Raw genomic sequence first — 22,500 nt, 5'->3', positions numbered from 1 at the left:
CTTATCCAAAGTGCACTTCCCTGGAGTTGACTGCAATGTAATTACATGGGGTTGTCATGTGTCCGTGGGTTCAAATGACATGGAGGTGTGTTGAGGTACAGTACTAGCCAGAGAGCTCATTAGGTTTCAGGGACTTAACTCCATGTGGTTGATGAACTGTGAGGAGAGATGTGTTTAAAGGTGTATGTGTGGTTGGTAAACTGTGAGGAGAGATGTGTTTAAAGGTGTATGTGTGGTTGGTGAACTGTGAGGAGAGATGTGTTTAAAGGTGTATGTGTGGTTGGTGAACTGTGAGGAGAGATGTGCTTAAAGGTGTATGTGTGGTTGGTGAACTGTGAGGAGAGATGTGTTTAAAGGTGTGTGTGTGGTTGGTGAACTGTGAGGAGAGATGTGTTTAAAGGTGTATGTGTGGTTGGTGAACTGTGAGGCGAGATGTGTTTAAAGGTGTATGTGTGGTTGGTGAACTGTGAGGAGAGATGTGTTTAAAGGTGTATGTGTGGTTGGTGAACTGTGAGGAGAGATGTGTTTAAAGGTGTATGTGTGGTTGGTGAACTGTGAGGAGAGATGTGTTTAAAGGTGTATGTGTGGTTGGTGAACTGTGAGGAGAGATGTGTTTAAAGGTGTATGTGTGGTTGGTGAACTGTGAGGAGATGTGTTTAAAGGTGTGTGTTCCAGTGGCTGTTCTCATTCTGGAACACTGGAACTTTCCGTCACCTCCGTGCAGCTGAAGTTGTGTTGGAATGTCAGAGTGATAAAGTAGTAATGAGCTTCTTCAGGGAGACTATTTTTTAACTCCTCAATAAACATGTGGGAATCAAAATAAACGCTCAGTTGTTGCGTCTCTAATAATAATCATTTTGGGGGTGTTTATATTTGTCCTGTCACTTTCACAAGTAGTGTAATGGAAACGTGTTTTCTTGCATATCACAACTCCCTCGGAGACACCCGCTGAGAGTGGGATCACAGCCATGGCTCATATCACAACTCCCTCGGAGACACCCGCTGAGAGTGGGATCACAGCCATGGCTCATATCACAACTCCCTCGGAGACACCCGCTGAGAGTGGGATCACAGCCGTGGCTCATATCACAACTCCCTCGGAGACACCCGCTGAGAGTGGGATCACAGCCATGGCTCATATCACAACTCCCTCGGAGACACCCGCTGAGAGTGGGATCACAGCCGTGGCTCATATCACAACTCCCTCGGAGACACCCGCTGAGAGTGGGATCACAGCCATGGCTCATATCACAACTCCCTCGGAGACACCCGCTGAGAGTGGGATCACAGCCATGGCTCATATCACAACTCCCTCGGAGACACCCGCTGAGAGTGGGATCACAGCCGTGGCTCATATCACAACTCCCTCGGAGACACCCGCTGAGAGTGGGATCACAGCCATGGCTCATATCACAACTCCCTCGGAGACACCCGCTGAGAGTGGGATCACAGCCGTGGCTCATATCACAACTCCCTCGGAGACACCCGCTGAGAGTGGGATCACAGCCATGGCTCATATCACAACTCCCTCGGAGACACCCGCTGAGAGTGGGATCACAGCCGTGGCTCATATCACAACTCCCTCGGAGACACCCGCTGAGAGTGGGATCACAGCCGTGGCTCATATCACAACTCCCTCGGAGACACCCGCTGAGAGTGAGCTGTGGTCTGTATAGGTCTGTATCTCCAGGTTAGACTGAGCTGTGTCCTGTCTAGGTCTGTATCTCCAGGTTAGACTGAGCTGTGGTCTGTCTAGGTCTGTATCTCCAGGTTAGACTGAGCTGTGTCCTGTCTAGGTCTGTATCCCCAGGTTAGACTGAGCTGTGGTCTGTGTAGGTCTGTATCTCCAGGTTAGACTGAGCTGTGGTCTGTCTAGGTCTGTATCTCCAGTTAGACTGAGCTGTGTCCTGTCTAGGTCTGTATCTCCAGGTTAGACTGAGCTGTGGTCTGTCTAGGTCTGTATCTCCAGGTTAGACTGAGCTGTGGTGTGTATCTCCAGGCTAGACTGAGCTGTGTCCTGTATCTCCAGGCTAGACTGAGCTGTGGTCTGTATCTCCAGGCTAGACTGAGCTGTGGTCTGTATCTCCGGGCTAGACTGAGCTGTGGTCTGTATCTCCAGGCTAGACTGAGCTGTGGTGTGTATCTCCAGGCTAGACTGAGCTGTGGTGAGTCTCTGTTTCCAGCCAGATCAGCCAGTCAGTGAGAGAGAGACCAGGGGATTCCTTTCCTTCTCCTGGTTGATCCGGCCTGTCCGGTGCTGCAGACAGATTGAGCCGTGGATCCTGGTCAGATGAAGCAGGCTGTCTGGGGAAGCGCTGCTTGTATTGACAGATGGCTTATTGTCCCGCGGCTTCAGTCCCCTTCTGCATCCCACTCCTCAGGCTGGAAGCCCTAACACTGCTGTTAATGTTATACACGGGTCCTTCCCACTGCGGGTGGGAGGTGATGGGTGTGTGACGTCTGTGTCAGTCAGTGGAGGCTGCTGAGGGGAGGACGGCTCATATTAATGGCTGGAACTGAGTAAATGTAATGGTATCATGGTTCATGTCCATTCACTCCATTCCAGACATTATTATGAGCCATCCTCCCCTCTGTAGCCAACTGGTGTCTGTGTGTGTCTGTGTGTGTCTGTGTGTGTCTGTGTCTGTGTGTGTGTGTGTGTGTGTGTGTGTGTGTGTGTGTGTGTGTGTGTGTGTGTGTGTGTGTGTGTGTGTGTGAACGAGTTTAACTACACTAGAAGTCCCCAAAATAATTCTAAATGAACAAAAAGTTGACCAACTGGGGACATTTTGTTGGTCCCCACATTTTGGACAATCCGCTCGGCTATGCATCACAGTTTAGCAGTCTTGTGAAGGTATCACCCAGTATAGATATCCCCCGTTGCTAGGGCTGCTCACAAGTCAAATGCTATTTCTAAGGGGTTTAGGGTTAAAGTTAGAATTAGGGTTAGGTTTAGGTTTAGTGTTAGGAGCTAGGGTTACTTTTCAGGTAAGGGTTAGGTTTAGGGGTTAGGGAAAATAGGATTTTTAATGGGACTGAATTGTGTGTCCCCACAAGGTTAGTTGAAATAGACTGTGTGTGTGTGTGTTAGAGCTGGTGACTTAGCCATTAGCCTGCCGCCCACCCACTCTCTCTCCCTCTCACTGGTTTGGAACGGTGGTGTTGTGTTCCTGCTGTGAAAGGCCTTGCCCCCCACCTTGCTGTTCCCCTCTAGTCACTGAAGGCATCATTACAACTCAGTGTGTGTGTGTGTGTGTGTGTGTGTGTGTGCGTGTGTGTGTGTGTGTGTGTGTGGTTCTGTGTGTGTGTGTGTGTGTGTGTGTGTGTGAGAGAGAGAGAGAGTGTTTCTGCGTCTTTGTTTGTGTGTGTGACGTTTACTTCTGTGTGTCTGCGTTTGTTCATGCCTGTGTGTTTGTGGGCATCATATGCTTCTGTATGTGTGTGTGTGTTTATGTGTGTACACGCCTGCTTGGTGTGTGTGTGTGTATTATTGTTGTGTGTTTGCCTCTGTATGCGTTCTTCTGTATCACGGTGTATCAGAGTGAGAGAGAGGCGAGGGAATTCCATGTCTCTCAGATGGATCCTTTGGCAGCCATTACTCACTATTAGCCAATGCCAAACTCTACGGCAGGGAACTAAGAGAGAATAGACCGATATTTCAGTTGCCATCTGTTGTTAGCATAAAGAGTTCTTTAATGTGCACTTAAAGCAGGAAGTAGAAAGCTCCTGAAAGGCCAGATTTTTTTTAGTTTCAGGGCCCTAATTGCTCATATCTGACGATGGAGTTTAGACTGAACCTTATGTTTTTATATTCTGCTTTTTCCACTAAGCTGCTTATGGGGTTTTATTAGAGTTAAGGTGGTGTTTTATTATGTTAGTGTGTGTGTGTGTGTGTGTGTGTGTGTGTGTGTGTGTGTGTGTGTGTGTGTGTGTGTGTGTGTGTGTGTGTGTGTGTGTGTGTGTGTGCGTGTGTGTGTGTGTCAGGTACAGTTTCGCATCACATTAAAGCAACACGTATCTCCTACAGTGCTTCCTTGATCTTTCTAATCAGCTCCTGTTTTATATATGTCCTGTACACGCTCTATAGGAAACATGTACTTACTAGGACTGTGATGTGTGGTTATCTTAACCATGGGTCCACTAACTGTGAGTCACTCTGGATAAGAGCGTCTGCTAAATGACTAAAATGTGACATGTTCTAGCCTGACCCTGCTACCATCCTGGTAGGTCGTGTTACACACCCCGTCCATGAGATCCAGACTCTCCCCAAATCAGAGGAGATGGCTGGCTGTAGAAGGCCGGCCCGGTGAGCGTGTGTCTTTGCCATACAAATCAGAGGAGATGGCTTGCTGTAGAAGGCCGGCCCGGTGAGAGTGTGTCTTTGCCATACACTTCAGTTCAGCTTAAGCCCTTTCTCCTCACCGCCGCCTAGCAAGGTCAGTCTGAATAGAGACTCCCACTTCAGGGTGGAAGGAAGCCTCACACTCTATTATAGTAGAACCGGTTTCATAACGATTGAAGATGACCGAGGTGCCGGGCTCTAGCTAGGTTCTGCTCTTAAGAGAGTGGAGGAATGAAGGCTGTTCTAGTCTACTGTATTCTAGTATCAGTATTCTACAGTATTCTACAGTATCCTACAGTATTCTACAGCATTCTACAGTATCCTACAGTCTTCTACAGTATCCTACAGTATTCTACAGTATTCTACAGTATCCTACAGTATCCTACAGTATTCTACAGTATCCTACAGTATTCTACAGTATCCTACAATAAAGAGGACTGAGATTCTGAGGCTCTGTTCTGAGTGTGGTAGAAGGACGGCATAATCAACAGCAGGGATGGGCAACTGGCTGCCTTCCGAAGGGCCTCAGATCACCCCCCCCCCCCCCCCCCAAAAAAATATATATACATACAGTTGAAGTCGGAAGTTTACATACACTCAGGTTGGAGTCATTAAAACTCGTTTTTCAACCACTCCACTAATTTCTTGTTAACAAACTATAGTTTTGGCAAGTCGGTTAGGACATCTACTTTGTGCAAGTCATTTTTCCAACAATTGTTTACAGACAGATTATTTCACTTATAATTCACTGTATCACAATTCCAGTGGGTCAGAAATGTACATACACTAAGTTGACTGTGCCTCTAAACAGCTTGGAAAATTCCAGAAAATGTCATGGCTTTAGAAGCTTCTGATAGGCTAATTGACATCATTTGAGTCAATTGGAGGTATACCTGTGGATGTATTTCAAGGCCTACCTTCAAACTCAGTGCCTCGTTGCTTGACATCATGGGAAAATCAAAAGAAATCTGCCAAGACATCAGAAAAAACATTGTAGACCTCCACAAGTCTGATTCATCCTTGGGGCAATTTCCAAATGCCTGAATGAACCACGTTCATCTGTACAAACAATAGTAAGCAAGTATAAACACCATGGGACCATGCAGCCGTCATACCACTCAGGAATGAGACGTGTTCTGTCTCCTAGAGATGAACGTACTTTGGTGCGAAAAGTGCAAATCAACAGCAAAGAACCTTGTGAAGATGCTGGAGGAAACAGGTACAAAAGTATCTATGTCCACAGTAAAACGAGTCCTATATTGACATAACCTGAAAGGTCGCTCAGCAAGGAAGAAGCCACTGCTCCAAAACCTCCATAAAAAAGCCAGACTACAGTTTGCAACTGCACATGGGGACAAAGATCGTACTTTTTGGAGAAATGTCCTCTGGTCTGATGAAACAAAATTAGAACTGTTTGGCCATAATGACCATCGTTATGTTTGGAGAAAAAAGGGGGAGGCTTGCAAGCCGAAGAACACCATCCCAACCGTGAAGCACAAGGGTGGCAGCATCATGTTGTGGGGGTGCTTTGCTGCAGGAGGGACTGGTGCACTTCACAAAATAGATGGCATCATGAGGTAGGGAAATTATGTGGATATATTGAAGCAACATCTCAAGACACCAGTCAGGAAGTTAAAGCTTGATCGCTAATGGGTCTTCCAACTGGACAATGACCCCAAGCATACTTCCAAAGTTGTTGCAAAATGGCTTAAGGGCAACAAAGTCAAGGTTTTGGAGTGGTCATCACAAAGCCCTGACCTCAATCATATAGAACATTTGTGGGCAGAACTGAAAAAGCTTGTGTGAGCAAGGAGGCCTACAAACCTGACTCAGTAACACCAACTCTGTCAGGAGGAATGGGCCAAAATTCACCCAACTTATTGTGGGAAGCTTGTGGAAGGCTACCCGAAACGTTTGACCCAAGTTAAACAATTTAAATGCAATGCTACCAAATACTGATTGAGTGTATGTATAAACCTCTGACCCACTGGGAATGTGATGAAAGAAGTAAAAGCTTAAATAAATCATTCTCTCTACTATTATTCTGACATTTCACATTCTTAAAATGAAGTGGTGATCCTAACTGACCTGAGACAGGGCATTTTTACCAGGACTACATGTCAGGAATTGTGAAAAACTGTGCTAAAATGTATTTGGCTATGGTGTATGTAAACTTCCGACTTCAACTGTATATATATGTACAGTACCAGTCAAAAGTTTGGACACACCTACTCATTTAAGGGGTTTTCTTTATTTTAATTATTTTCTACATTGTATAATAATGGTGAAGACATCAAAACTATGAAATAACACATATGGAATCATGTAGTAACCAAAAAAGGTATTTGAGATTCTTCAAAGTAACCACCCTTTGCTTTGATGACAGCTTTGCACACTCTTGGCATTCTCTCAACCAGCTTCACCTGGAATGCTTTTCCAACAGTCTTGAAGGGGTTCCCACATATGCTGAGCACTTGTTGGCTGCTTTTCCTTCGGTCCAACTCATCCCAAACCATCTCAATTGGGTTAAAGTCAGGTGATTGTGGAAGCCAGGTCATCTGATGTAGCACTCCATCACTCTCCTTTGTCAAATAGCCCTTACACAGCCTGGAGGTGTGTTTTGGGTCATTGTCCTGTTGAAAAACAAATGATAGTCCCACTAAGTGAAAACCAGATTGGATGGTGTATCCCGGCAGTGTGCCTTTAATTATCATTAAATCACAGACAGTGTCAGCAGTAAAGCACCCCCACACCATCACACCTCCTCCTCTATGCTTCACGGCGAGAACCACACATTCGAGATCATCCATTCACCTACTCTGCGTCTCACAAAGACACGGTGGTTGGAACTAAAAATCTAACATTTGGACTCCTCAGACCAAATGTCAGATTTCCACTGGTCTAATGTCCATTGCTCGTGTTTCTTGGCCCAATCAAGTCTCTTCTTCTTATTGGTGTCCTTTAGTAGTGGTTTCTTTGCAGCAATTCAACCATGAAGTCCTTATTCATGCAGTCTCCTCTGAACAGTTGATGTTGAGATGTGTTTCTTACTTGAACTCTGTGAAGCATTTATTGGGCTGCAATTCCTGAGGCTGGTAATGAACTTATCCTCTGCAACAGAAGTAACTCTGGGTCTTCCTTTCCTGTGGCGGTTCTCATGAGAGCCAGTTAACTCTAATGAACGTATCCTCTGCAACAGAAGTAACTCTGGGTCTTCCTTTCCTGTGGCGGTTCTCATGAGAGCCAGTTTCATCACAGCAGAGGTAACTCTGGGTCTTCCTTTTCTGTGGCGGTTCTCATGAGAGCCAGTTAACTCTAATGAACTTATCCTCTGCAACAGAAGTAACTCTGGGTCTTCCTTTTCTGTGGCGGTTCTCATGAGAGCCAGTTAACTCTAATGAACGTATCCTCTGCAACAGAAGTAACTCTGGGTCTTCCTTTCCTGTGGCGGTTCTCATGAGAGCCAGTTTCATCACAACAGAAGTAACTCTGGGTCTTCCTTTCCTGTGGCGGTTCTCATGAGAGCCAGTTTCATCACAACAGAAGTAACTCTGGGTCTTCCTTTCCTGTGGCGGTTCTCATGAGAGCCAGTTTCATCACAACAGAAGTAACTCTGGGTCTTCCTTTCCTGTGGCGGTTCTCATGAGAGCCAGTTTCATCACAGCGTTTGACATTTTTTGCGACAGCACTTGAAGAAACTTTCTAATACGTTTTGCTTATTCAAATAATCAAACCTCGATGACGAGTTGATTATTTAAATCAGTTGTGTTGTGGGAAAAAACAACAATGTACACTCCTTGAGGTCCCCAGGACTGAGTTTGGGAAACGCTGTCCTACACTAGTATCCAACTCACCGACCCCAGGCTGTCTGATTCAGAGCAGGGTAAAGACAGGGTGAATTCCCCAGAATTGGAGAGAGAACTGGTAAAGAAGCATGTTTGGTAACACAGCTTTTGGGAAGCTCCCCCCCCCTGTTGTTAAACCTGAGTCAGAGGACCTGGGGATGGGCTCCTGTTACACAAGAGGCCTGATTTATTCTGGAGCTGGGAACAAGCTTTTAGACACAGGTGCTGCTCTTTTGAGTGTGTCTCAAAAATACAGAGAGACAGACAGATGGATAGATAGAATGACAAGCGAGAGAGAGACAGAGAGACAGACAGACAGATAGATAGATAGAACGACAAGAGAGAGAGATAGATAGATTGAACGACAAGAGAGATAGATAGATAGAACGACAAGAGAGAGAGAGACAGATAGATAGATAGATAGAACGACAAGAGAGAGACACATAGATAGAGAAGAGAGAGAGACATTGTTAAAACACTGTATATATATATAATATGACATTTGTAATGTCCTTATTGTTTTGAAACTTCTGTATGTGTAATGTTTACTGTTAATTTATATTGTTTCTTTCACTTTATATATTATCTACCTCACTTGCTTTGGCAATGTTAACACATGTTTCCCATGCCAATAAAGCCCTTGAATTGAATTGACAGAGTATTTGTGAGTGTCTTGAACCCTGTGGGTAACAAAAGTGCAGAAGGGGCAGTGGGTTATCATGATGATGCAGAAAGAGAGCTGTGTCAAAGGGAGAGATGGGGAGAGAGAGAAACAATGAGAGAAACAGAGAAGGAAAGAGGTAGAGAGAGAAACAATGAGAAAATCAGAGAAAGAAAGAGGTAGAGAGAGAAACAATGAGAGAAACAGGGAAAGAAAGAGGTAGATAGAGAAACAATGAGAGAAACAGAAAGAAAGAGGTAGAGATAAACAATGAGAGAAACAGAGAAAGAAAGAGGTAGAGAGAAACAATGAGAGAAACAGAGAAAGAAAGAGGTAGAGAGAGAAACAATGAGAGAAACAGAGAAAGAAAGAGGTAGAGAGAGAAACAATGAGAGAAACAGAGAAAGAAAGAGGTAGAGAGAAACAATGAGAGAAACAGGGAAAGAAAGAGAATGAGAGAAACAGAGAAAGAAAGAGGTAGAGAGAGAAACAGGGAAAGAGGTAGAGAGAGAAACAATGAGAGAAACAGAAAGAAAGAGGTAGAGAGAAACAATGAGAGAAACAGGGAAAGAAAGAGAATGAGAGAAACAGAGAAAGAAAGAGGTAGAGAGAGAAACAATGAGAGAAACAGAGAAAGAAAGAGGTAGAGAGAAACAATGAGAGAAACAGAGAAAGAGGTAGAGAGAGAAACAATGAGAGAAACAGAAAGAAAGAGGTAGAGAGAGAAACAATGAGAGAAACAGGGAAAGAGGTAGAGAGAGAAACAATGAGAGAAACAGAAAGAAAGAGGTAGAGAGAGAAACAATGAGAGAAACAGAGAAAGAAAGAGGTAGAGAGAAACAATGAGAGAAACAGAGAAAGAGGTAGAGAGAGAAACAATCAGAGAAACAGAAAGAAAGAGGTAGAGAGAGAAACAATGAGAGAAACAGAGAAAGAGGTAGAGAGAAACAATGAGAGGCACAGGGAAAGAGGTAGAGAGAGAAACAGAGAAAGAGGTAGAGAGAGAAACAATGAGAGAAACAGAGAAAGAAAGAGGTAGAGAGAAACAATGAGAGAATCAGAGAAAGAGGTAGAGAGAAACAATGAGAGAAACAGGGAAAGAGGTAGAGAGAGAAACAGAGAAAGAGGTAGAGAGAAACAATGAGAGAAACAGAGAAAGAAAGAGGTAGTGAGAAACAATGAGAGAAACGGGGAAAGAGGTAGAGAGAGAAACAATGAGAGGAACAGGGAAATAAAGAGGTAGAGAGAAACAATGAGAGAAACAGGGAAAGAGGTAGAGAGAGAAACAATGAGAGAAACAGGGAAAGAAAGAGGTAGAGAGAGAAACAATGAGAGAAATGGGGAAAGAGGTAGAGAGAGAAACAATGAGAGAATCAGAGAAAGAGGTAGAGAGAAACAATGAGAGAAACAGGGAAAGAGGTAGAGAGAGAAACATAGAAAGAGGTAGAGAGAAACAATGAGAGAAACAGAGAAAGAAAGAGGTAGTGAGAAACAATGAGAGAAACGGGGAAAGAGGTAGAGAGAGAAACAATGAGAGGAACAGGGAAATAAAGAGGTAGAGAGAAACAATGAGAGAAACAGGGAAAGAGGTAGAGAGAGAAACAATGAGAGAAACAGAGAAAGAAAGAGGTAGAGAGAAACAATGAGAGAAACAGGGAAAGAGGTAGAGAGAAACAATGAGAGAAACAGGGAAAGAGGTAGAGAGAGAAACAATGAGATAAATAGAAAGAAAGAGGTAGAGAGAGAAACAATGAGAGAAACAGAGAAAGAAAGAGGTAGAGAGAAACAATGAGAGAAACAGGGAAAGAGGTAGAGAGAGAAACAATGAGAGAAACAGGGAAAGAGGTAGAGAGAGAAACAGAGAAAGAGGTAGAGAGAAACAATGAGAGAAACAGAGAAAGAAAGAGGTAGTGAGAAACAATGAGAGAAACGGGGAAAGAGGTAGAGAGAGAAACAATGAGAGGAACAGGGAAATAAAGAGGTAGAGAGAAACAATGAGAGAAACAGGGAAAGAGGTAGAGAGAGAAACAATGAGAGAAACAGGGAAAGAAAGAGGTAGAGAGAGAAACAATGAGAGAAATGGGGAAAGAGGTAGAGAGAGAAACAATGAGAGAAACAGGGAAAGAAAGAGGTAGAGAGAGAAACAATGAGAGAAATGGGGAAAGAGGTAGAGAGAGAAACAGAGAAAGAGGTAGAGAGAGAAACAATGAGAGAAATGGGGAAAGAGGTAGAGAGAAACAATGAGAGAAACAGAAAAAGAAAGAGGTAGAGAGAGAAACAATGAGAGAAACAGAGAAAGAGGTAGAGAGAGACACAGAGAAAGAGGTAGAGAGAAGCAATGAGAGAAACAGAGAAGGAAAGAGGTAGAGAGAGAAACAATGAGATAAACAGAGAAAGAGGTAGAGAGAGAGACAATGAGAGAAACAGAGAAAGAGGTAGAGAGAAACAATGAGAGAAACAGAGAAAGAGGCAGAGAGAGAGAGTAGTTGGTCTGAGTCAGTCTGTCTCTCTGTCTCTGGGCTAGAACCAGTGACTGAATGACGCACATCCTTTTCAAACTTCTCTCCTCAATGAACTGGTAGGCCCTCTAAAGGGAAGCTGTTATTGAGTCATCTGGGGTTGAAAGACTTGGAGAGCTGGCGACATTTTCAATTGAAACCAATTGAAGGGAAATTATTTTAGGGAGAACATAGCTATCACAGGCGGCCACAGAGAGAGAGGACAGTAATAACTTGATTTCTATGGACTACTTACTCAGTCTGCTCTACTGCTAGCCAAGGAGTGGCATGATGGCACAATCAGACTGGTACCCAGGCTACCCTACTGCTACAATAGACCAATACCTTTTAATTAGATGGTACAGTATCTACTCTCCCTCAACCCTTTTAATAAGATGGTATCTACTCTCCTTTAGACAGGTCTCAACCCTAACCCTTTTAATAAGATGGTATCTACTCTCCCTTAGACAGGTCTCAACCCTTTTAATAAGATGGTATCTACTCTTCCTTAGACAGGTCTCAACCCTTTTAATAAGATGGTATCTACTCTCCCTCAGACAGGTCTCAACCCTTTTAATAAGATGGTATCTACTCTCCCTCAGACAGGTCTCAACCCTTTTAATAAGATGGTATCTACTCTCCCTCAGACAGGTCTCAGCCCTAACCATTTTAATAAGATGGTATCTACTCTCCCTTAGACAGGTCTCAACCCTTTTAATAAGATGGTATCTACTCTCCCTCAGACAGGTCTCAGCCCTAACCATTTTAATAAGATGGTATCTACTCTCCCTTAGACAGGTCTCAACCCTTTTAATAGGATGGTATCTACTCTCCCTTAGACAGGTCTCAGCCCTAACCATTTTAATAAGATGGTATCTACTCTCCCTTAGACAGGTCTCAACCCTTTTAATAAGATGGTATCTACTCTCCCTTAGACAGGTCTCAACCCTTTTAATAGGATGGTATCTACTCTCCCTCAGACAGGTCTCAACCCTTTTAATAAGATGGTATCTACTCTCCCTTAGACAGGTCTAAACCCTAACCCTTTTAATAAGATGGTATCTACTCTCCCTTAGACAGGTCTCAACCCTTTTAAAAGATGGTATCTACTCTCCCTCAGACAGGTCTCAACCCTTTTAATAAGATGGCATCTACTCTCCCTTAGACAGGTCTCAACCCTTTTAATAAGATGGCATCTACTCTCCCTTAGACAGGTCTCAACCCTTTTAATAAGATGGCATCTACTCTCCCTTAGACAGGTCTCAACCCTTTTAATAAGATGGCATCTACTCTCCCTTAGACAGGTCTCAACCCTTTTAATAAGATGGTATCTACTCTCCCTTAGACAGGTCTCAACCCTAACCCTTTTAATAAGATGGTATCTACTCTCCCTTAGACAGGTCTCAACCCTTTTAAAAGATGGTATCTACTCTCCCTTAGACAGGTCTCAACTCTAACCCTTTTAATAAGATGGTATCTACTCTCCCTCAGACAGGTCTCAACCCTTTTAATAAGATGGTATCTACTCTCCCTTAGACAGGTCTCAACCCTTTTAATAAGATGGTATCTACTCTCCCTTAGACAGGTCTCAACCCTAACCCTTTTAATAAGATGGTATCTACTCTCACTCAGACAGGTCTCTGGAGACTAAATGTCCTCAGTGGTCACTGAATCTGAGTGAATAAGAAGTCCTTTAGTGACCTTTGTTCTGTTTTCCACATGACTGTTTAGTAGTAGAGTTGTCAGAGGTGATGTCATACTGTTTAGTAGCAGAGTTGTCAGAGGTGATGTCATACTGTTTAGTAGTAGAGTTGTCAGAGGTGATGTCATACTGTTTAGTAGTAGAGTTGTCAGAGGTGATGTCATACTGTTTAGTAGTAGAGTTGTCAGAGGTGATGACATACTGTTTAGTAGTAGAGTTGTCAGAGGTGATGTCATACTGTTTAGTAGTAGAGTTGTCAGAGGTGATGACATACTGTTTAGTAGCAGAGTTGTCAGAGGTGATGACATACTGTTTAGTAGCAGAGTTGTCAGAGGTGATGTCATACTGTTTAGTAGTAGAGTTGTCAGAGGTGATGTCATACTGTTTAGTAGTAGAGTTGTCAGAGGTGATGTCATACTGTTTAGTAGTAGAGTTGTCAGAGGTGATGACATACTGTTTAGTAGTAGAGTTGTCAGAGGTGATGTCATACTGTTTAGTAGCAGAGTTGTCAGAGGTGATGTCATACCGTTTAGTAGTAGAGTTGTCAGAGGTGATGACATACTGTTTAGTAGCAGAGTTGTCAGAGGTGATGTCATACTGTTTAGTAGTAGAGTTGTCAGAGGTGATGACATACTGTTTAGTAGCAGAGTTGTCAGAGGTGATGTCATACTGTTTAGTAGTAGAGTTGTCAGAGGTGATGTCATACTGTTTAGTAGTAGAGTTGTCAGAGGTGATGTCATACTGTTTAGTAGTAGAGTTGTCAGAGGTGATGACATACTGTTTAGTAGTAGAGTTGTCAGAGGTGATGTCATACTGTTTAGTAGTAGAGTTGTCAGAGGTGATGTCATACTGTTTAGTAGTAGTGTTGTCAGAGGTGATGTCATACCGTTTAGTAGTAGAGTTGTCAGAGGTGATGACATACTGTTTAGTAGTAGAGTTGTCAGAGGTGATGACATACTGTTTAGTAGTAGAGTTGTCAGAGGTGATGTCATACTGTTTAGTAGTAGAGTTGTCAGAGGTGATGTCATACTGTTTAGTAGTAGAGTTGTCAGAGGTGATGTCATACTGTTTAGTAGTAGTGTTGTCAGAGGTGATGTCATACCGTTTAGTAGTAGAGTTGTCAGAGGTGATGACATACTGTTTAGTAGTAGAGTTGTCAGAGGTGATGTCATACTGTTTAGTAGTAGAGTTGTCAGAGGTGATGACATACTGTTTAGTAGTAGAGTTGTCAGAGGTGATGCAGCGCGGCCACAGACAGAAACACATGGAGGGGACAGATATACTCAATAGATTTGAATCAGCTGTCCTCACTCTTAATTTGATTGCATCTGGTATTGATCTCAGTCGGGACAAAGCCAAGTTCACTGTGATTTTAAGGGGATTGTTACTGGACTGGGCTGTTGTTACTGGACTGGGCTGTTGTTACTAGACTGGGCTGTTGTTACTGGACTGGGCTGTTGTTACTGGACTGGGCTCTGAGATGCTGGTGGAAGGTGGCTTGGTTCTGAGATGCTGGTGGGAGATGGCTTGGCTCTGAGATGCTGGTGGGAGGTGGCTTGGCTCTGAGATGCTGGAGGGGAGGTGGCTTGGCTCTGAGATGCTGGTGGGAGGTGGCTTGGCTCTGAGATGCTGGAGGGGAGGTGGCTTGGCTCTGAGATGCTGGTGGGAGGTGGCTTGGCTCTGAGATGCTGGAGGGGAGGTGGCTGGGCTCTGAGATGCTGGTGGGAGGTGGCTTGGCTCTGAGATGCTGGAGGGGAGGTGGCTGGGCTCTGAGATGCTGGTGGGAGGTGGCTTGGCTCTGAGATGCTTGTGGGAGGTGGCTTGGCTCTGAGATGCTTGTGGGAGGTGGCTGGGCTCTGAGATGCTGGTGGGAGGTGGCTTGGCTCTGAGATGCTGGTGGGAGATGGCTTGGCTCTGAGATGCTGGTGGGAGGTGGCTTGGCTCTGAGATGCTGGTGGGAGATGGCTTGGCTCTGAGATGCTGGTGGGAGGTGGCTTGGCTCTGAGATGCTGGTGTGCTGTAGCTTGGCTCTGAGGAGGAGGTAGAGCTTGGTGTGTGTGTGCTTGCCTACCGTTCTGTGAAGTCAACCGGGCCTCCGAGGTCTGTAGGAGTGAACAGGGCCCTCCGAGGTCTGTAGGAGTGAACAGGGCCCTCCGAGGTCTGTAGGAGTGAACAGGGCCCTCCGAGGTCTGTAGGAGTGAACAGGGCCCTCCGAGGTCTGTAGGAGTGAACCGGGCCCTCCGAGGTCTGTAGGAGTGAACAGGGCCCTCCGAGGTCTGTAGGAGTGGACAGGGCCCTCCGAGGTCTGTAGGCTCTCCTGTGTGAGAGAGGCATGGTTCCTGAGGAGGCTCTCCTGTGTGAGAGAGGCATGGTTCCCGAGGAGGCTCTCCTGTGTGAGAGAGGCATGGTTCCTGAGGAGGCTCTCCTGTGTGAGAGAGGCATGGTTCCCGAGGAGGCTCTCCTGTGTGAGAGAGGCATGGTTCCCGAGGAGGCTCTCCTGTGTGAGAGAGGCATGGTTCCCGAGGAGGCTCTCCTGTGTGAGAGAGGCATGGTTCCTGAGGAGGCTCTCCTGTGTGAGAGAGGCATGGTTCCTGAGGAGGCTCTCCTGTGTGAGAGAGGCATGGTTCCTGAGGAGGCTCTCCTGTGTGAGAGAGGCATGGTTCCTGAGGAGGCTCTCCTGTGACAGGGAAGTGTCAGGGTTACAGGGAGGTTGTGTGTCATGGAAAAGGAAAAGGCTTTTTAGTGGAGTGATATGAGGGGAAAGACATGGCTGCAGTCAGCACTCTCTCTCTCTGCAGCTGTAACCTAATGGACTTCTCTGTGTACACACACACACACACACACACACACACCACACACCACACACCACACACCACACACCACACAACACACACACACACAAACCTGGAAGAGGTAACCAGAAAGGGTAGGGAGACCAGAATAACTCTAAAGTAGATCTCTTTATTAGCCTTTCAGTTCTGTGCAGCTTTTAGTTTAAAGATTAATGTGTTCAAGGCACATGTGTTCAACTCAAGGTCTGCAGGCCGGATCTGGTCTTTGAGCCCGTTCAATTCAGCCCACAAGTAAAACATTTTGTTGTTGTTGAAAAAAATGATATCAATCAACATCTATCATCTCTTCACTCTGTCCAGTCATCTATAGTCTCTTCACTCTGTCCAGCTTGATAACAGTCATCTGTAGTCTCTTCACTCTGTCCAGCTTGATAACAGTCATCTATAGTCTCTTCACTCTGTCCAGCTTGATAACAGTCATCTGTAGTCTCTTCACTCTGTCCAGCTTGATAACAGTCATCTATAGTCTCTTCACTCTGTCCAGCTTGATAACAGTCATCTATAGTCTCTTCACCCTGTCCAGTTTGATAACAGTCATCTATAGTCTCTTCACTCGTCACTCTATAGTCTCTTCACTCTGTCCAGCTTGATAACAGTCATCTATAGTCTCTTCACTCTGTCCAGCTTGATAACAGTCATCTATAGTCTCTTCACTCTGTCCAGCTTGATAACAGTCATCTATAGTCTCTTCACTCTGTCCAGCTTGATAACAGTCATCTATAGTCTCTTCACTCTGTCCAGCTTGATAACAGTCATCTATAGTCTCCTCACTCTGTCCAGCTTGATAACAGTCATCTATAGTCTCTACACTCTGTCCAGCTTGATAACAGTCATCTATAGTCTCTTCACTCTGTCCAGCTTGATAACAGTCATCTATAGTCTCCTCACTCTGTCCAGCTTGATAACAGTCATCTATAGTCTCTTCACTCTGTCCAGCTTGATAACAGTCATCTATAGTCTCTTCACTCTGTCCAGCTTGATAACAGTCATCTATAGTCTCTTCACCCTGTCCAGCTTGATAACAGTCATCTATAGTCTCTTCACTCTGTCCAGCTTGTTAACAGTCATCTATCATCTCTTCACTCTGTCCAGCTTGATAACAGTCATCTATCATCTCTTCACTCTGTCCAGCTTGATAACAGTCATCTATAGTCTCTTCACTCTGTCCAGCTTGATAAGTAATCTATAGTCTCTACAATCTGTCCAGCTTGATAACAGTCATCTATAGTCTCTTCACTCTGTCCAGCTTGATAACAGTCATCTATAGTCTCTTCACTCTGTCCAGCTTGATAACAGTCATCTATAGTCTCTACACTCTGTCCAGCTTGATAACGGTCATCAAAACAAAAGCTAGACAGTCAGGAAGCATAGAAAAATTCAAAAGCGATGGGATAGAGAAATATTTGTTTTATCATATGGAAGGTGAGGAAATATAATAGATTTTAAGTGCGGCCCTCCGGACCTCTGTGAAGGCCAAATTCTGTAAGGTATAGAAGCAGTTCTGTAGCAATCTGAGGTAGTCATTATCTCCTCTGGGCTACAGAGCTGTATCTATTACATAATGGAGCTCTCTCTGTCTCTCTGAAGTTTGGAGCTGAGCTGATAACTGATAAATGGACTCTGTTAGAAGCAGTGCTTCTGTGTGAGGAGACTTTGGTGTGGCTCTAACAACTTTGCAGTGTAAGCACTGTGATTTCTCTAGAGACACTCTGATAGGCAGACTGATAGACATCATTACTTCCTATTCTGACTCACTCACTTCCTGCTTCCTGTGGCATCGACATTCTGAGAGTTCTATTTAAACTGACTGAACACCCTGACCTGACCTGACTTCAAGGTTCTGGTCAAAAGTAGTAAACTATATAGGGAATAGTAACCTTAGGAAGTAACCTTAGTGTAGATGTTATCAGCCAGACTAGAGTCAACAAACCACCAACACAACACTGCTAGCATGAGACAAGATAGCAGGAAACATCAGTTAGTTTGTAGCCTTTTGGCTGAGAAATAGACACTGGAATAATGGTCAGTGCAGAGAAAGGCTGAGCCGGCTGGCTGACTGGCTGGTTAAGTGGCTGGCTGGTTGACTGGCTGGCTTGCCGGCTGGCTGACTGGCTGATTGGCTAGCTGGCTGGCTGCCTGGTTTAGTGGCTGTGTTCTCTCTGCCATAATAAGGGTCTGTCTACCGTTCAGCCTCTCAAATGAAATCACTTAAGCTGGAGTGGCCAGGAGAACTCAGCCAGACAGACAGCCAGACAGACAGCCAGACAGACAGACAGACAGACAGACAGACAGACAGACAGACAGACAGACCATCGTAATACATCCAGAAACACAGTAACTAACACACACGCTCCCACAGATACACACACACATAACACACATGCTCCCACAGATACACACACACATAACACACACGCTCCCACAGATACACACACACATAACACACACGCTCCCACAGATACACACACACATAACACACATGCTCCCACAGATACACACACACATAATACACATGCTCCCACAGGTACACACACACACACACACACACACACACACACACACACACACACACACACACACACACACACACACATACACACACACACACACACACACACACACACACACACACAGACAGACAGACACCAGGGAATGACCCAGGCCCCTCTTATCCCAACACACAGACACCAGGGAACGACCCAGGCCCCTCTTATCCTAACACACAGACACACAGACACCAGGGAACGACCCAGGCCCCTCTTATCCCAACACACAGACACCAGGGAACGACCCAGGCCCCTCTTATCCTAACACACAGACACACAGACACCAGGGAACGACCCAGGCCCCTCTTATCCCAACACACAGACACCAGGGAATGACCCAGGCCCCTCTTATCCCAACACACAGACACCAGGGAACGACCCAGGCTCCTCTTATCCCAACACACAGACACACAGACACCAGGGAACGACCCATGCCCCTCTTATCCCAACACACAGACACCAGGGAACGACCCAGGACCCTCTTATCCCAACACACAGACACCAGGGAACGACCCAGGCCCCTCTTATCCCAACACACAGACCAACTGGCTACAATAGTGTGAGTCACATTTACTGTGCTAAGCCCTTACTTACCACTTACCACTAACTAAGCACTGGCACCAAAGCATAACACACTCTCCATCTGCCCTAGACTTCATCTTAATTACACTTTACCTTCATAAATTATTTTCACCCTGCTTGTCTGCAATGTTTCATTTTCCCTTGAGGCGTGAAATGTGCAAACGCTTAGTAAACCTGACCCTAAAAGTCTCTGGTTAACTGAACATTAGATTAATAGTGATTACTGAAATACATGATTGGAATGCACATTATTGAGTTAACATCATCATGGCTTGTAATATGGCTGTGAGGAGGGGCTGTGTGTCAGCGTGTGTGTGTGTGTGTGTGTGCGTGCGTGTGTGTGTGCGTTCTATCGGAAATTATTAGTGAGAAATTGATCAGACAAAACTTGACCCTAACTACCTCTGCATTGATCACACAGGGTTGTCTGCACAAGTGATTTGTGTTCCGCTGTTATTGTTGTGTTTGTACATTTTGGAAATTTAAGACAGAGATATCTAATTTATATAAATATTCACACCTCTGAGTCAATACTTTGTAGAAGCATCTTTGGCAGCGATTCCAGCTGTGAGTCTTTCTGGGTACGTCTCTAAAAGCTTTCCACAAGTGGATTGTGCAACATTTGCCCATTATCCTTTTCAACATTCTTCAAGCTCTGCCACATTGATTGTTGATCATTGCTAGACAGCCATTTTTAGGTTTTGCCATAGATTGTCAAGTAGATTAATGTCAAAACTGTAGCTCGGCCACTCAAGAACATTCACTGTGTTTTTGATAAGCAACTCCAGTGTAGAGTTGGGATTGTGTTTTAGTTTATTGTCCTGCTGGTGAATTCAACGCCCAGTGTCTGGTGGAAAGCAGACTGAACCAGGTTTTCCTCTAGGAGTTTACCTGTGCTTAGCTCCATTCTGTTTCTTTTTTATCCTGAAAAACTCCCCAGTCCTTAACGATGACAAGCATACCCATAACATGATGCAGACACCACTATGCTTGAAAATATGGAGAGTGGGATTCAGTAATGTGTTGTATTGGATTTGCCCCAAACATAACACTTTGTAATCAGGACAAAGTGAATTGCGTTTCAGTATTACTATAGTGCCTTTTTGCAAACAGGATGCATGTTTTAGAATATTTTTATTCTATACAGGCTTTCTTCCTTTCACTCTGTCATTTAGGTTAGTATTGTAGAGTAACTATAATGTTGTGTGTGTGAGAGAGAGAGAGAGAGAGAGAGAGAGAGAGAGAGAGAGAGAGAGAGAGCGAGAGAGAGAGAGAGAGAGAGAGAGAGAGAGATTTTTCAGAGGAGTGCTAAGGGAACAGAGCTAGGCCGATGGCTGTGGGGCAGCCTGCCTATTAAAACTGTAGGGTAAACACTGAGTTAGCAGCCACCCCAACGTATTCCCTAAGGTGGTCTGTTGTAGTCTCCGCCCCCTCCTCAAATCCTCACAGATCACATCGAGCCAATTAGAGAGAGAGGTCATGTGAGGGGTTTTCCAAGAGATAAACACACTAAAATGTTTGTTGTTTAAAAGGTAATCTCTGAGGGTTGTGACTGTGCATTATAAATGGCTGAGTCACGGTCGAATGTTATTGTTGAGTGAGTCTACAGCTTTCAGAGGTCTGTCCCTAAGGTCTGTACCACGCCCTAAACACACACACACAGCCCTAAACACACACACAGCCCTAAACACGCACACACACAGAGCCCTAAACACGCGCACACACACACAGCCCTAAACACACACACACACGCACACACAGCCCTAAACAGGCACACGTATCAGATCTGTACTGTGTACCAACCAGCAGCCTCCTGCTGATTCAATACATAGTGTACCAACCAGCAGCCCCCGGCTGAGTCAATACATAGTGTACCAACCAGCAGCCTCTGGCTGAGTCAATACATAGTGTACCAACCAACCAGCAGCCTCCGGCTGAGTCAATACATAGTGTACCAACCAGCAGCCCCCGGCTGAGTCAATACGTAGTGTACCAACCAACCAGCAGCCCCCGGCTGAGTCAATACATAGTGTACCAACCAGCAGCCCCCGGCTGAGTCAATACATAGTGTACCAACCAACCAGCAGCCTCCTGCTGAGTCAATACATAGTGTACCAACCAGCAGCCTCCTGCTGAGTCAATACATAGTGTACCAACCAGCAGCCTCCTGCTGAGTCAATACATAGTGTACCAACCAGCAGCCTCCTGCTGAGTCAATACATAGTGTACCAACCAGCAGTCTCCGGCTGAGTCAATACGTAGTGTAGCAGACAGCCCCCGGCTGAGTCAATACGTAGTGTAGCAGACAGCCTCTCACAATAACACAGCCCTGTTTTTCCAACCCTGTTAAAGGATTATTTGGTCAAGTCTATTGAAGACTGATGTGTATAAAGAAACTACTGAGACTTTCTTTTTTAATGCATGGACGAGACTATTAGATCAAATCCAGGGGAAATACTATTTAGTAAACTGCAGGTAGTGGAGACGGGACTGTGTTGTTAAATGCACAGGGTGCACTGTAGAAATATGATGATGAAAACACATGCAGAATCATTTCCTATTTTGACTGTTTATTTTATAGCCTCTGTATTTGGACTGTGTGTGTGTGTGTGTGTGTGTGTGTGTGTGTGTGTGTGTGTGTGTGTGTGTGTGTGTGTGTGTGTGTGTGTGTGTGTGTGTGTGTGTGTGTGTGTGTGTGTGTGTGGTGTGTGTGTGTGCATTTGTGTGCATTTGTGTGTGTGTGTAAATGACTGTGAATAACAGCAGGAGATGGAAAAGATGGTGTGTGTGTGTGTGTGTGTGTGTGTGTGTGTGTGTGTGTGTGTAAATGACTGTGAATAACAGCAGGAGATGGAAAAGATGGCGTGTGTGTGTGTGTGTGTGTGTGTGTGTGTGTGTGTGTGTGTGTGTGTGTGTGTGTGTGTGTGTGTGTGTGTGTGTGTGAGATGGAGGAGGGGAGATGGCCCATGTGTGCTAAAGATTTCCTCTCAGTATTCCATTCACCAATACTCAGATAATTAGCTACATTATGGAAATGATATCATTTGAATATCTCACTACCCTCACAGCCAAGCAATGGCCCTCAACAGAATTCATCTCTTTAGATTAAACAGAGGAGGCATTATGCAGGGATAAAACGTCTGCACCCATGTCCCAAATCGTACCCTATCGAGCAGCGCGCAATGTAGGGAATAGGGTGCCATTTGGGACGAAGCCAAAGTCTGGATCCACATCAGGAAAACAGCACTCTACTGTAGACAACTACCTCATTAGAGACTGTTCAAAACAGAACTCTACTGTAGACAACTACCTCATTAGAGACTGTTCAAAACAGAACTATACTGTAGACAACTACCTCATTAGAGACTGTTCAAAACAGAACTCTACTGTAGACAACTACCTCATTAGAGACTGTTCAAAACAGAACTCTACTGTAGACAACTACCTCATTAGAGACTGTTCAAAACAGAAT

At 44.9% G+C, this 22,500-nt stretch overlaps 1 protein-coding gene across 9 annotated transcripts in view; it reads left to right on the top strand.

Annotated features, from left to right (window-relative positions):
* LOC110496981 (dystrophin) overlaps positions 1–22,500 on the top strand; it is a 394,538-nt gene that overhangs the window by 28,655 nt on the left and 343,383 nt on the right. The gene's annotated exons all lie outside the window — the stretch shown is intronic.

This window comes from Oncorhynchus mykiss, chromosome 18 (assembly GCF_013265735.2).
Source record: "Oncorhynchus mykiss isolate Arlee chromosome 18, USDA_OmykA_1.1, whole genome shotgun sequence".
Lineage (NCBI taxonomy): Eukaryota > Metazoa > Chordata > Actinopteri > Salmoniformes > Salmonidae > Oncorhynchus > Oncorhynchus mykiss.
The sequence above is the reverse complement of the archived record's forward strand: the minus strand, read 5'-3'. Positions and strand labels throughout refer to the sequence as shown.